This window comes from Anthonomus grandis, chromosome 12 (assembly GCF_022605725.1).
Source record: "Anthonomus grandis grandis chromosome 12, icAntGran1.3, whole genome shotgun sequence".
NCBI lineage: Eukaryota > Metazoa > Arthropoda > Insecta > Coleoptera > Curculionidae > Anthonomus > Anthonomus grandis.
In genome coordinates, this window is record NC_065557.1 from 12,592,064 (window position 1) to 12,608,762 (window position 16,699).

The window sequence follows — 16,699 nt, forward strand, 5'->3', positions numbered from 1 at the left end:
TTACCCAAATCATGTAAGACATCACAAACATAATAAGATCTTTAACAGTTGCATGCTTTTGGCATTTAGATTAAAAATTGTTTCCTGTACTATTATTTTCTTTGAATTCACTCATTGCATGATTCTCTTTCTGCAAATAAAAAAGAAACAAGTTAAAGATGTGAATAGCAGTATGTTAGAACAACTGTAATCAAGTGTTTCTTATTTAATCCGTGCATTGTTTGCTTTTCTGCCAAATATTCATTCTGATGACTTGGGAATCCATTCCACCATTGATATTCATCTTTGCTATTATTTTCTTGGTCTGTCTATGTAGGCGTGTCTGGTCCTTTCTAGATCATTAGGCTTATTATTCTTCAATATCTTGATGGAACTGAACAAGTGTTTTCAGTAGACCTAATAGTAACTTAATTATATCGATTATCAGTAAATGAATTCTTTTACTTTTCTCTGGTATCTTTAATATTCTCGAAATTTTTACTTCAGTGTTTAGTTTTTCACTCGGTTTTGATAAACTAAAAGAGTCTGATTCATTCCAAAAAGTCCCATTTTTCTTCATTTCTAATTACAACTACAAGTAACATGGAGAACTTGAATTTTTGACCTTTTGTTCAACTTCTTTTATTGAAAATCTCTACTACTACCTGAATTACCTTGGAATTGTATTCTTATTATCTAAAAATATATTCTTACATGAAATTTACTCATTTCCTTGTTTGTATGGTATGTCAACTCTCTGCATCTTAGAATCGTATTTTTCTAACAATGATGACATGGAATTCTAAACCTCGGAATTCAGAGTCAGAAGTGGATCAAGAGCAATTTTTCTTTTACTTGATTCAGAACTTGGGCAAACTCCTATAAAAAGGAACTAAATAGACGTTCACAAACATTTTTCTTTTATAAATATCAGCATTATTTTATAGACAGGAAAACCAAATTTAAAAATTCACAAAACTACATACAAAAAGCGCACATACCTTTTATGGCATCTAATATATTAAATATACGAACATAAAGTCTTCTGTTGAACTTGAAATTCATATGGATTTCGAGGTATTATGTTTAATAGCATATGATGCAGTACTTGTTGTTTTACTATTATTGGAAATCCAGTTGAAAAAAAAACAAGATTCGTGCTGCTCCACTTGTTTTCATCAAGGTCAGATGTCAGATTGTTTGGTTAGTCATGTTTGTTACTTAAACAGTATGGAGAATGATGAAATTAAAAAAATATATATTTTAGTTATAATAATTTAATTATTTTATTATGTTAATTGTTATATGTATATAAGTCAAGTAATTAAGATATTATATCTAATTTATCTTAAATTTATTGATATTTTACTAGTTACGAGTTGCAGGATAAAGTTTTCACTTAACAAAAGTTTTCAGTTAAGTACATGAAACTCTTCTAACTTTGTAGGGGTTTTTTCAATTTTATTTTCAATTTAGTCATTTGCAATTTAATTTTGGATTATTGAAGACATTTTTGCTGGATAGTTAAGACACTTCTTAGGCCCTTAAACTTTTAAAGTGATTATCTTACATATTCCAGATATGTGAAGTAGTTTTCAATTTTATTCCAGTTACTTGAAGCCATTTATTTTGAATTTTTGGGGCACTTCTTATTCCCTTGGACCTACAAACACATTTCTTAGACATTCCAGGAATTTGAAGTATATTTTTGGATGCCAGTTTTTTTACATTCTTTAATATCTCATATATTCCACACATTTGAAGTAATTTTCTTTGAACTGTTGAGACATTTATTGCATCCTGGACTTTTAAAGTAATTGGTTATACATTGCAAACATTTCAGAGTCAGAGACCATTAATTTACTTGCAGGGATTTCAAATAAGTTTTAATATATTCCAGACATATCATTAAAGTCTAATTTGTTACTAAAATAGTTCATTAATTAATCATTATTAAGTTACTCCATCTAATTATTTTTTAATGTGTCAAAATTATCATATATAAGTTATCAGGTTGGTAGCATTAGACCCTTCAGTGAAGTTTTCTGAGAACTTCGTAAAACCCCTTTTAACTTGTAACTTCTTAAACTAAATTCAGGGCTTGACCTCTTTTTGGGCCTGACCTCCTAAAGGAAGTTTAAATTTACATAAGATCGTTCCCGGTGCCTGATTAATAAATAGTTTTAGGGATAGAGTAAAGGTGTCACCTTAATTGAATAAAAGACATTAATGTATCAAAATATCTTAATAAAAACGTTTTGAGGTCATGCATACAAATTATTGAAAGTCTACTTGGCGTAATTAAGTTCAATATTATGAATTTATCCACCACACGTTATTACTTTAGAACAACGATTATAGTAAAACGCATTAACCTAACATACTTACATAAATATGGAACCTATGTAAAGCATTATAATATAGATATATATGTATATAAAATATGAATTTCAAATATTTGATTTTATATAGTAGATATTGCTTAATCATTAATTAAAATAATTATTCTCATGGCAGGTTTGTCATTGTTGGCTGTTCGGCAAAGGTAATTCTTAACTTGTATTAATATTCAAGGGGATCTTATACCATATTGGGGTTATTTTGTGATATTTTAAATGCAAAAATGTAATAAAATGAATATTTATGAGCTATTTAGTCGATACAGTTCTGGTGACAATAGGTTTAAAAAAACATTTATTGTTGCTTTTAAGCCTCAAAAACTTTACTCATAAATAACCTTTTGAATAGTCAATAAAGTTATTTTGTAGTCTGAATTTATTATATTTCTCATTCTACTGATTTAATTATTTAAAAATGGGCGCAAGTGAAGAAATTCTGATAAGACTGACTGTTAATTACTTACTATTATGGCTGTTTATGTGATTAGAATATACTTTTTGCTAAGGTTTATACTTTAGGAACACCTAACAGAGTAATTACCTATTAAGAAAAGAAAACAACACTAAGCTAGCTAGGTTAGTCTCCGTCTAGGCAGTTTCTTAATATTAAATCTGATAAGAATACTATTATAGAGCAGTATTGGAAAGGTTGGAGCATTATAGTATATTATGCCATTTTGTTTAAACTAAAGAAACCTTAAGAGTTTTTCTGAACCTTTTTGAAACATTCTGTGCCACTCCAAGATCCAATTATCCCTAATTACCAGTTGATTATTCTCATTTTGGAATGAGAAGATATATAAAAGTAATGGAAAAGTAAAAGTATAAAAGTAAGTCATTCTGAAGTTTTATCTTGTCACCCAAATCTTGAAGTCATCATCAAATAAGAGGCAGTTTGAGTCATTATTACAGAGAGGCAAATCTTAAATCAAAATAAAGAATAAAAATGGTGCTATATTGCTACCCTGAGCGACACACCTGATGATGCTATGTAATAATCAAGAAAGATGCACCCAGCCTTACAAAACATTGCCTGATAGAAATGTATGAGTGAATGAAACTTAGCAAGTTACTTAAGAAGCCAAAGCCTCTTAATTTCTGCAAAAGCAGGTTATGACTAAACCTGTCACGGGCCTTTTCTGCATTAGTAAATACAGCAACAAGTTAAACTTTGTTGTAAACAGGCTTAGATTAGAGACATGTTGGTAATCAGAGATTAAATTATTAAATGTGGCTTTGATTATCTGACAAATGATAGATTCAAACACTTTAGCAATTAAAAAGCCAATATTTAGTCCCAAATGCTTTTCCAAAAAAAAAATTGCTTAGTAGAATTGGTACGGTCTATAGAACATTTATAACAAAAACATTTTTGATGAATCATGTTGTTTATGAAAAAAATTAAAAAAACTTTTAACTAAAAAGTTAAATGTCAAAACATTGCAATGCAAAAAATATCCAATATGTCAATTTTTTACAAGGATATTTGGAAATGTTGTTATACTTAACAAAAACTAATTAATAACAACAAAATAAGGTTTATAAGTTCCATAACCAATAAAAGTCACTTACAAGAAATTCCATTTTCACTTGGAATTTCTTGTAAGTGACTTTCCTATTGTTCTATGTAACATTGAAATAATTATTCTATTTTAACACACACTGTCTCTTAAATTAAAAATGGCAACCATCTTGGATTTATTATGCAAAATTTAAAAGTGACTCTGTGTGTCCAACCCGATCCAATCCAACCCAGCTTAATCCACCTCTACCATAATTATGAGAATTTGTTATTCTCATATATTACCTAATATAAATGAGATTTAATAAACTTGTTTAAAATAAAACCCTCTGACCTAAAAATTCAGGTACTAACATAATATCTAAAGAAAGAAACCTAACAGAAAATATGTTCAAAATCTGGAAATGCTATGTTAAAATAGAAATCATTGAATAATAACAATAAAAATATTATATATCAATATAATATATAAAACTGATTCGCCTGTGACAATATCATAGTATATCTTTAATATTTAAGTTCATAAGCAAATATGAGCATAAGAAAATTGTCATCCATATACAACATAAATTTAGTTTTTTCTTGTTAAATAGTGGTTCATTAAACAATTTTTCTTCATCTGACTTTGGATTTATAAATGAATATCTTATACCTATAATCCAGACATTTTAAATATCTTTTTGTATTTAAAGGCATGAATTTGAGGCCTCAGTTTATTTTCTCCACCTACATGATCAATCCATGGTTTTTGAATCATTCTTTAATTTTTTTCCAGACATTTAAAGCCACTTTAGGTTTATTCCTGTAATTTGAATCCCTTTCTCATATGAGTCATTACATATCAAAATTCACTTTATGCACTTTTTTATTCTTTGTTCTGATACTTCTCAGACCTATATTGCTTGACAGTACAAAACTCGCCTACTCGTAAATAGACCATTTATTCACTTGTCCAGTAATCCAACTAGGATATAAGTCATTTCTCCACCACTGCATGAACTCATAAGGATGATCATTAATCAACATTGTGGTGGAGGATTTAAGTAGGATTAAGTTATGGTGTCATTCTAATCTCCTGTCTCTAAACATAAACAAAAATTCATTATTGGCATTTTTATTTATGTTTCTTTAAACTGATCAGATAAATAATATGACAATATAAACAACTGGGAATAAGCAGCTATAATAAATTTCTTATAGTTTTAGTTAATAGGCTGGACAGAAACTGGCTAGTGAGTGCGTTATGCTATGTAGTTGTCACAGATGAACTTGGATCCGAAGCTGCTAAATCAGTGTATCTGTGATCGAGAGTAATTTGGGCTATGGAATTGCTTTTTGAGGCTGCTACAGCCAATATCTTTTCAATTTTATTTTTGTTTTACAGAAAAAAAACAATTAGGTATGTTTAATTTATCAAAAATACAAATTGCATCTTACTAGTGATTAGTCTAGAAAACCCCATAATACCAAACAAAACCTCAATATTCCAATGCCCATTCCAAAGAATGAATTGACTAGGAACTCTCTTATTTATTTTAACTATTATGATTTTTAACCATCTTGCATTTGGCATAAGGTTTTCACAAGCTTTGATTTGCTTCAAAACATCATCATTGGATGACTCCTTAAACATGAAGCATTTTGATGACTGTGTTAATTTTGTTCTCCCTTTTGTATTTTAGTCCTATTTCTGTTATTTATTATTATCTTTTTTTAATTTAGGTACTTTTGAACCACTTTTTAGTTACCTACTCTTTAAGTGCTGAATGTTTTATCTAGTAGGAAGCTTTGAGCACAAATACTTTTTATGATCCATAATAGTAATTGTTTAATTAAGATCCAGGGATTTAAAATAAAAAATATTCAAGTCTTCCATACATGTCATTGAAGGCATTTCAATCTTGAAATCATTGTAGGCTTTTGAGCTGTCTCAATGAAAATGCTACAATTTCTTTGTTCAAAAAATGTCATATTCATAGAAATGTATGCTTTTTGGCACCTAAGTTCTAAAATATTTTTTAGATTAAAATAAGGCAACTGAGCATAATTGAAAGTAAATTTAAAAACACTGTTAAAAAAATAACAAATTATCCAGCTTTTCACTCTGTCATAGTTTTGTTACTCAATTAATTATGCATCTTTCCTGTTCCCTGGTAGAATATTCATTTCATTACATTTATAATGTACTCACTATGCCTATAATGTATAATGATTAATATTTTATGCTCAATAAATTGTAAATTTTCCTACTTTACTAACTTTTAAAACTAATATATTTAATTTGATTTCATTCTGATTCTTCATTTTTTGGACTGTTTATAAGGGACAAGTAAAAAAATGGTTTTTATTTAATATATATTTGAAATTAAGTGCTTGATTAGTCATTTCTAATTTTGTATCATCAGCATGACACAACAAAACAATTAATTATTCATGATAAACACCTTTGCTTAGCCACAAAGGCTTAAATTATCCAATTATCATTATTAGTCAATAGCTATGTTTACAACGCCTGTACCAAATAGTGTTCCTATTTAATACTTCAATCAAATTACTTCATGGGAACTATTTTTTTTTGGTGTAAATGTCAGCCCACTAAAATTTGATACCCTACCTATTTGATGCTTCCCAAACAGGATAATGTATTGTATGGACACTTACATTTATCAATTCTAATGAAGTTGAAATATTGGGCATTACTTTACCTAGTTTTAAGAGGCAAATTAAAAGTGTAATTTAATGTAAATTCAGTGTTCAAAGATCTATGTAGATATCATAATGTAGATTAGTGATTTGCTATTGATTAATGTTGGATCTTAATAGTAAATGATTTGATATATTTTTATTCATTGTTAATTTTATTCAAATATTGGGCTAATATGGATTGTTATTTGTTAATGTTTTAATAGTTTATATTACTTGTTGGAATGTAGCAAAATTTATCATATTGACTGTATTATTTTTGTTATGGAGTGTTAAATTGGGTGTTAGGCTAAAATATTATTTTGTATTTCAATTTCTTTGTTTTGTAATGGGGTTGATGACCCCTTAAATAAAGAATAAAGGGTAGATTAATTTTTTTTCCAGCGTAAACAACTATGACCTATTTTGAAGTAGGAAAAGGAAAACTTTGATATTTTATTGGATGTTTGCTTAAAAGGTTTTTATTTTTGTACACAAAAATAAAGAAGAGGAAGAGGACAAGCTTAAGCCTTGAAAAAAAAAATTATTAGATTATTTCTATTATTTTTAACCAACAATAACACATTTAAAGATTTAGAGATTACTATAATTCTTCCTCTAATCTGACAAACTCCCTTCAAATGCCATTTTGATGCTAGAGATAATCCTGCACTAATTTAACCCTCAAAATCAATCCTTGTAAGCAGGGCTGTACTAAATAAAAATAGTCATCATTTGATCCAATGGACCTAATAGATACGCGCGTTGTAAACGTAGCTATTATAAGTTAATTTTATTTTTAAATTCTAGGATAATAATGTAAATGAGTGCTAAATTTGTCTGCTGATAAGATTTACATTAAAAAGTTGATTACGTTTAACATCGGCTACATAAACAATAACCTGATGACTCAATTGGGTAAAAAGGCAAATTTCCATTTAGACATCTTAAGTTGCAGTAACTTTAATATTAACCGTAAGAAACACATATGAAGTTAGGACAAGGAAGGACATTATCAAAAGTCTAACTCAGCTAACTGAAAACTCAGGATTTCCAATACTAGTGCCCCAACAATCCACGATTAAGTAAATATCAAACATTCACAAAAGTTTAAACAATGATAATATTTACGTAAACCATTTGTTGGTTATACAACAATGACGCCAGTATCGCCATTTTGCCGCGCTTTATCACTGGCGCAAACAAAACGTATAATCGATTCCCACGTGGTGGTACCGTTCTGCGCCGGCCGGTATCACAAAATGCACACAAATTCCATTACCTGTGATGAAAACTCAACTGCCGACAATTTTCACAATACGAACAGCAGCTTCGAGGAAATCGATGGAAACAATTAGAAAATGCTTCGTCTCGCGTTTTAAAGGACAGTAAAAAACGAGGTAACTAACCTCAACCTCAAACCCCACAATGCCAACGGATTTTATCGACTTGAAAATTACACTGGGACTGACGGAACGAACGCGACGGGCTTCCACGACTGAGAACGTAAACGAACAGAGGGAATGAATATCGGCAGACTGCCTTCGTAAAACTGGTTAAGATTACGATGGATTAGTTTACATCGTTTTATTTAAGCTGAACCTTTGTTCATGGGTTAGCAAAGAGAAATGGGTTGAAGACCGGCTTACACTACTGCAGTTGTTTTCAACGAGACATGATTAGAAGAATTTGATCTGCACGAGGATATAATTAAAAGATCAGTTGATAAATTTGGTCCCAAGTGAACTGAATTGGGAAGAGGCAAAATCAATATATACAGCTTTCAGATATTTAAGAAGATGAACAGTCATGAATTATTCCAAAAATTACTAACTAATAAAAGGTACGTGAGCAAAATCCACTGTTCTCTGATAAAAGAACATAAGGAGTCCCCAGTTTCATAAATATTTTAATATCTTTAACATTATCAAGGCCTGCAAAAGGATCTTGTTGTGAAAACCATAACACTGTCAATGTCACAATTAAATATTTGCACCAAATACGCTATTCACTAATAAGTACGAATCGTGCTTAACGATTACGTAAGCAGCTCCAGACCAGACGCGAAGGAAGTCTTTAGTAGCTCTTCATCTCACACTGTCGATGCGCTTGATCTGATGATCTCTGTATAAGAAATATTTCCCGGAATTTCTAAAAATAGTAAAAGTTAAATATTGGCTTTTTTACTAGCAGTTTTTCTCTGTAATCCAAGTGTTGTTAAAAGTGGAAGTAATTTTAGTATTAGAAGTTTGCTGTACCCTTAAATGTAAGTGTTGGATAAATAAGTGTGAAGTATTATGCATTTGAAGTAGTGATGTGTAAAAAACGGATTTTTTTTACAATATTAAAGGGATGTAAAGAAGTATCCCTCATGTGTGTTTTAATGTAACTTTTGCCTTTCCTGGGATAAAATTCAACCTATGGTTGTGGTCCTTCGAAGTTAATAGTAGAATCAGTTATGCAGTTCTACGTGGTGTAACATTAAGTGTTGCACTCCCATTAGATGTTAGGGATTCAGGAAAACCCTACCCCTCCAGGTCTTTTAATTGAAAAATTTGAACAGTAATCAAGGGTTATTTATTTATTTTACAATACCGAACTTACAGGTTAAACAGACATCCACAAGGCAGGAAATACACAAATATATAATGAAAAAGCAACTAAAATGAAAGGTAAATTCCGGCTTTATCGCTAGAACCACCAAGGACCCAAGCATTGATGTCAGCCTCCACCTTTTTGATAGCTTGGTGTTTCCAATGTTGGAGTATGGCTCCATCATATGGGCTCCCCTATATAACGTTTGGATGGCTCTGATTGAAGAGGTGCAAAGGAGGTTTCTGAAGTGAATATACTACAGAAAATTAGGTGTTTAAAACTTATTGTCTATCAGTGTTTGGCAGATTCTCTTTGAGTAAGAGAAGAATTAAAATATTCTTGTTAACTACTTATAAAATATTGAAAACCAATATTGAATGTCCTGACATTCTTCGTCAGCTCCCCTTTGTATCCACATACAAACCCTTACAAAAACTCACCCATATATAAACTCTGCTATTATTTTAATTTATATGCTTTAGATATAGATATAGATTCGGGTAGCCTCAATCAAGTTAGAACACTCATCAGGAATAAAGTTAAATCAACATAAACAATTCTCATATACAACATTTCTCTTACGTTTTTCTTTTTTTTTTCCTGTTATAAGAGAATTTCGAGTGCAATATGTTTTTTGTTTTTCTAATCATTGTTACCTTATTATTTTAATATGCGTGTTGTGTAGATGTCAGATATAATTTAGTTGCTACATTTTACTTTAGTTTTTAGTTGTTTCTTCCCTATTAACTAAGTATTCTTTATATTACTTAGTATTTAGGTTGATATCTGTATTACTGATTAATAAATAAATAAATGAATAAGTAAATATAAGAAAAAATAGAAAACCTAACATAGAATTTCTTAAAATCTAAACGTTAAATAGTAATAGCTAAAACGAGATTAATTAGAGCTTAACATAAGGTATCACTTTATTTAGGTGAGTAAAAAGAAATAATAGAAAGCACAGAGGAAAAAACCAAAAAATACTCCTAGTGATAAGCACGACATATGACGTATTCTGTAATATTAAAATATATTAATTGGTTGTTTCTTGGGATAGATAAAAAAAAGTGTGATGTCTGTTACTAAATAGGGGAACCACAATTTTTAATTTTGTTAAATTCTTTGAGGAATCTATGTCATTACATTACACGTAAAAAATGTATATAAAAACAGCAGAGTAAAGTATTTTCTATGAATGCAAATAACAAGCATTAAATTTTCCAAGTAAATCTTCACGTAGAAAGCCCTACGACCTCAGGTGGGTACACTCGATTACACTTATACCATAAACGTTTAAAGAATCTCCTGGTGATTATACCGTCGAAGCAAACTCAAATCTTGAGCGCATATATAATAAATAATAGTTTAAAAAAACACGCTTTTATTGCTAATCGAACTAAAAAGTAAAAAATTATTTTTAATTACAAAGAGTTTTTATTAGAGTAGTAAAAGGTCTAACAAATCAATCATAATTAATTACCTCAAAAATCATAAGATTTAAGTTATTAACAGAATAACTCAAATTAGAGTAAAAAGCGTGTTACCCACGCATGTGTCAGGAATAAACAAGGTGAGAATGCAACGACCCTAAAGACGTTTGTCCCCGTTGTGCAGAGCCGCGTGCCTAAGCAAGTTCGAAAGAGTAAGTTGTAGACTCCAGAAATCAGAATAACTGTACTCTCAGAGTTACTCTCTCTGAGAGTACAGTTATCCGCAGATCGCGCGCTAGCCCTATCTCTCTTACTCTTCTCCAGAGGATCTAAAAAAAAGAATTTATTAATTCTGACAGTCCTAATAAGGATAATGGGAAACTTATCAAATTCTTGCATTGTCATCGGTCCTTGACACGTGTGCAAAGTTTCAAGTTGATCAGACTTTTAGAAACCAGTGAAAATTAAGCTCAAAAGTTTCATTACATACATACATAGATGCAACCCGAGCTAATAAAAGCGTATTAAAAAGTACAATGCTTTCACAGCTTCTATATTGTAAAAATCTCTAGTGTTTCTTAAAATAAAACCGTATGACTTTATATTTGTATGAGAAGATTCAGATATTATAGTAATTATAGTATCTATATGTAAAGGATGTCCTTGAATCGGAACAAACTCCTACATACCTAAAAGAATTCACTCGTAATAAGAGATGTTGATTTACTTTATCTATATTGAAAGCTGTCTGGTCTGTCTGTTTGTCTAAATCGCTTTTAGCTTATTAGTGAAAGTCATTACATTTTCCTACATTTAGTTTTCAACCATTATCAAGGCACCAATTGCTAATCAAATCAAGATTATTTTGAAGCCCCTGGATATCATCTGCATAAAGTAAAACATCACAATCGAGTTTATCGTCAATATCTTTAATAAAATAATTCAACAATAATGGACCAAGCACAGAGCCTTGAGCGACACCGGAAACAACGTTATAAGTGCTAAATTTTGCAGCACACAATTCAATATACCGACTATGCCCACACATGTACCATTCAGAAAGAGCAAAAATAGAATTTAAAAGTCGAAAATGACATCAACTGATACTACTGATATCTATGGCTTCGGCGATTTCCTAAGTTATTATCATAAGATTTATTGTCGTTGCTTCAGATACCTATAACACTACATTACATCTATTAAGTTTAATACTAATTACATCATATAGTGCTAATTACATCAGATCTATCACCTTTTTTTAAATACAGGGCATACTTGGGAGAACTTCCATATAGTATGAGAGAACATGTACGAAGACAAGTGAAAAAACGATTAAAGGCTTAACGAAAATATATCTGCAATCTTTAATAATAAATGCAGGAATGAGATCTGGTCCAGTTGTAAATTTTGGTTTCAGTTTATTTACATTAGAAGTAATATTTACAAATTCATTGCTATCGATATTAAAAACTTGTGTTAAAAACAATTTATGAAAGTAGCAAAAATGTAATATTTCATTTGTATTACAAATTAGTGTTTAATTTCATTTGAGTATAACAAATTTTTAGACAAATTTTTTTGCTCCTTACAAACTTCCAAAATTTTGTGCGTCTATTTACAATATTATCTTCAATATTCACTATATAAAGAGAACATACTTTTGAGATATCCTTTTTATATACACTTCAAAGCAATTTAAAAGCATGTAACTTGTCAATATTCTTAATCTTAGTATTTTTTATGTTCTTTGTAATAACCGTTTTTTAACTTTGGGTCTTTTATAATATTTGACGAGAACCAAGATGGATAATTTCTCTTAGGAATCGATTGTTATCTTGGCACAAAGTTATCCAGTCAAAAACTGTCAATCAAAAAACGTTTTGAATCAATGTTCAACACATAATAAAAATTCCAGAGATGGTCAATTAGGTTGTATAAACGCATAATAGAAGCCGGCAAAATTACTAATGATTAAAATACATAAAATAAACGCTGTTGAAGATGGTCAACGAAATGGCCTAAGGAAAATGACTAGATTTAAGGCAAAAAGTATCATCTGATAAACTTAATACTTCTTGTAGCATGGCGAAAAATTTCCATCCACCACAGTTTCTATATAATATCCATTCCTACTTCATTACATAATTTCAACTTTAAACTGTAGACGCCATTCTTTTGGAGAGACCCTGTCTAAGCTGATAGAGAACCTAACTGCAATTGCTAAGAACTAGTTTTTTTACACAATTGAACATTTGTTGTAAACCTTTAGAAATATTAATTCCAAATGTGGCACTTTAATTTAAAACTTAATCGTTGTGTTGTTCATTTGAATGGTAATTAAACCACTGGTAAAATCCATATTACTTTTCCTGCCAAAAAACTTGGTGCTTGTACGAAAAACCATAAACAGTTGTTAGGGTTTAACATTAAGCAATGATCATAGAAAAGGTTATTTAATATATCAAGCTACAACCTACCTTCGAAACCCTACTGCTTTCAACAATTGTCGACATGATTTAGTGAAGGATACACTCGCATATCACCAGCGTAACACTGTGCAAAACTTTTTGCCGAGATTTTTGGTAAGTGTTGCAGAAAGTAAGGAACTGGTTTGACTCAAATCTACTGGCATTGAATTCTAAGACAACTAAAGTTATCTTATAGTTTTATGCCCCGAGACTCGGGTAGCACTCATATAACTTACAATCAACAATATGTTATTTAATTTTTCATTCACAAGTTTGGCGACAATGATGGTCTGGCCAAGAAGATACCTGCAGGTTATCTTGCAATGAAGATGACAACTCAGACACTTGGAATAATTTATTTATCAGTTGACATGGCCTTTCGTTCAATATTAACACACAAAATTGCTGGAAGACAGTCAACAATATTTCATTTTTTGTTAGATAGAAGTATCACCTGGCGACTATATAATATTTTGTTTTGTAATCGAGTTTCAAAATATCTAACGATCCAAATCTTTATGTATATTTGAAGTACACATATATTTAAGGTTATATGGTATATTTTTCTGGAAAACTTGAAAATAATTCAAAAAACAATAATTCATGGTCCAAAGGCCTTTTTTACTTGCCAAAGGCCCAACATAGAGAAAAACGATTTTTCTTATTTTTCAACTAAAAATTTAATATTATATTAAATTTAAGTAATCCGATTAAATTTATCGTTAATATAGTTTTCCTGACAGGTCTCCGATCCCTCCTATTAGTGACGTCAAACGTGTAGGAGAATCTTTAGCTGGAATAAATTTATAATTTTTTTAAATAAAATTGTTTTAGTAAATTTGCATTATAAAACCGCTTTTTATTTGAAATTTACGCCTTTTCTGGCACAAATATCCCCTGTTTTCTTCAAGTGAAAAAGTATTTATTGTTTACCTCATTGGTAAGAGCATATAAAATATAAATTAATACACTATTATATTAGACACAATCTAAAATAGGAATACATGAGTATACCCAGTGTGATAAATGATGACAATCGGTAAACAACTAGGCATATAAATCAGTTTCATCATTTTCAACTATATAATTACTTATGACGATATAAACCTAGCCAATTGGAATATCAAATCAGGTATGTAGCACTAAAGTTGTGGTACAAATCCTAAAGCATTCATCACACGATTTCTCAGTATGTATTTATTTTTCCGACCTTGAAAAGCGTGTTAAACTGATCTTACCAAAGTGCTAAACGCTTAACAAAAGGAGTATTTTTTTCATTGATCTCGATAATGATCAACAACAGCAAAATATCTGATATATTATTTTATAGAACAGGTAGACGAAACTATTTAATTACAAGCAACTAATAACATATAAACTTGTAATTAATTCGCCAATATGGGCAATGCATTGTGTTGCGTAAGCTATCCTCTATTAATTTCCAGTAATTTTTCATTAAATCAATAATAAGTTAGATGGATTTAATTACTCAAACATAGAAAAGCCTTTTAGTGGAATTCTACATAATTCTATAGTAATAATTAGGTCTAGACAAATTTATATATCGAGTATTTTTACGGAAGATATATCAAAATATGCTGATCGAAAGAGCTGTCGTTAAAATGAGACAATAATAATAATTATTTATCGATCGCGCTATTCTATAAAGACCTATTTGATATCTGTATGTGAATCTGAGCACGTACTTCCTGTACGTGTTCATTTTAATATGTAAATTAACTTTGGGAAAAGCTAAGCACTAACTTAGATGTCGTTGCATTTTTGTTTCAGAGGAAAGCCAAGAATTAAATATTTATTAAAAAAGCGCGGAATATTGGAAATTTTTCAATATTTCTTGTCAATGACTTCATTTTTTTTAGTTAGAATGCAGAATATACTTGTGAAAAATGGATTCTTCTCTATGATGTAATGATTACAAGCACAAAATGATAGATCTAATCACCTGCCTCTAAGACATAATCCTTACAATACTTGATAAGGAAGTCTCATCTTTTAATGTTTGAAGTGTAATTCAAGAAGAAGGACGCTGAAACACTAATGTTTTATATATTTACACGCCAGATTCCCCAACACTATTGATCTGACAAGTTCACATATGCGATCAAATTTAATATTATTAGTAGAAGTTACCAATAATACTACATATATTATCCAATATTATTTACTCAGGATAATATTGAAAGATGGTTTCTCTCAAATTACATCAGCCTCAATATATCCAAAACTCATTACTGCATTAATTTCTCCAGTTATCTTCAGTCCAGTGCGACTCCCACTCACAGAGGAAGAATCAATGTGTCATGTATCAATTCTTGATCGAAATCTGTCCGAAAACATCTACCTCAACAGTTCATTGATAAACAACATGTGTTTTAAGGGCATTAATTCAGGCGTATCATGGATATATTTCTTCAAGAGTGTTTCATATTGGTATGTTATGGGTTCATTCTCCTCATGCAAAACAGATTTTGCTCTCCAACCTAAATGTGTACGGATTTTGTCTGATTTGGGGTATAGTGGTTGTTGTCGCCAAAGATTTGTTAATGTAAGGATTCTTATCTGCCTATCCTTGTACATTCTTCAATGCTCCAAGTACATTAAGGCTCGATTATGATTAAGACTATGATTCCGATCACGATTCGCTCTCGGTCCAGTCTCGGTCTGGTAAAATATTACCTAATGAAAAACAATGATTCCGTTCACACTATCCGTACCTGTGGTGACCGGTGACCGTACCGACGGTCTGTACCTTTCGGTACAGTCACCGTCCAGCACCGATCCAGTCTGACGAATATTTTGCTGGAGCGTGATTGAACTTGTCGCGAATTGTATCGATAGTGTGGATGGATTTGCTTTCTCGGTTCAGTCTTTCGAAGTGTTCAATCTGTGAAGATAGTCCGCAGTTTTGCAATGGTCAAACAATAGAATATGTCTTGTCTACCACATAATACGCTCTGCTTGCCATGGCACTGCACTTATCGGAGAATTGAATTTTTTTTTTAAATCTCTCTAATTTTAAATGCTTCAGTCTGTGCATTTTCGCCTTGTCTTCTCAAGTTTTGTACACAATTAGTATTAGTACAGGTTGAAAAATTTTCATTATTTATAGTTCTGGTGTTCCTAATAATATTATGCAAAATACAGGTAGTCAAGACATTGATAGTTGCATTTTCGGGGTTGGCTACCAATCTTCTCTGGTAGATACTAAACGTTTGCGATAAAATACCAAAGACACATGCAACTAATCTTCTTCCTCGACATAGACAATAGTTAAAGATTCTCTTTTCGTTGTCTTCTACATTTTTCCAAATCTCCCAAAATAACATACGGAGCTAATATTTCTGTTCCTGGTAGTGGAGAGTCTTTGGGAATATTCATCGTCCCATTTTCTAATCCTTTTCCGAATGCAGAATTTGCGAATATTCCTCCGTCACTATTTTTACCATAGGATCCAATGTCTACGGCTATAAATTTACAATTAGCGTCCACCAAAGCCAACAATACAATCGAAAATATTTTTTTACAGTTGGCTGGAGCTTGTATAATGTGCTTGCCATCTAATGCTCCTAAGCAATTGGGAAAATTCCACATTTCATGCGA

General features: G+C 30.6%; 1 protein-coding gene across 5 annotated transcripts in view; it reads right to left on the reverse strand.

Annotated features, from left to right (window-relative positions):
• Positions 1–16,699, reverse strand: part of LOC126743426 (heterogeneous nuclear ribonucleoprotein K) — a 192,130-nt gene that overhangs the window by 72,842 nt on the left and 102,589 nt on the right. For 2 of the 5 annotated variants that reach the window (XM_050450521.1, XM_050450517.1), the window contains exon 1: positions 7,865–8,099. The exons of 2 other annotated variants lie outside the window; for them this stretch is intronic. The gene's annotated coding sequence lies outside the window, so the exon portion shown is untranslated. Of the gene's footprint in view, positions 1–7,864; positions 8,100–16,699 lie in introns of those variants that run through there. One more of the 5 variants, XM_050450520.1, reaches the window with a different exon arrangement.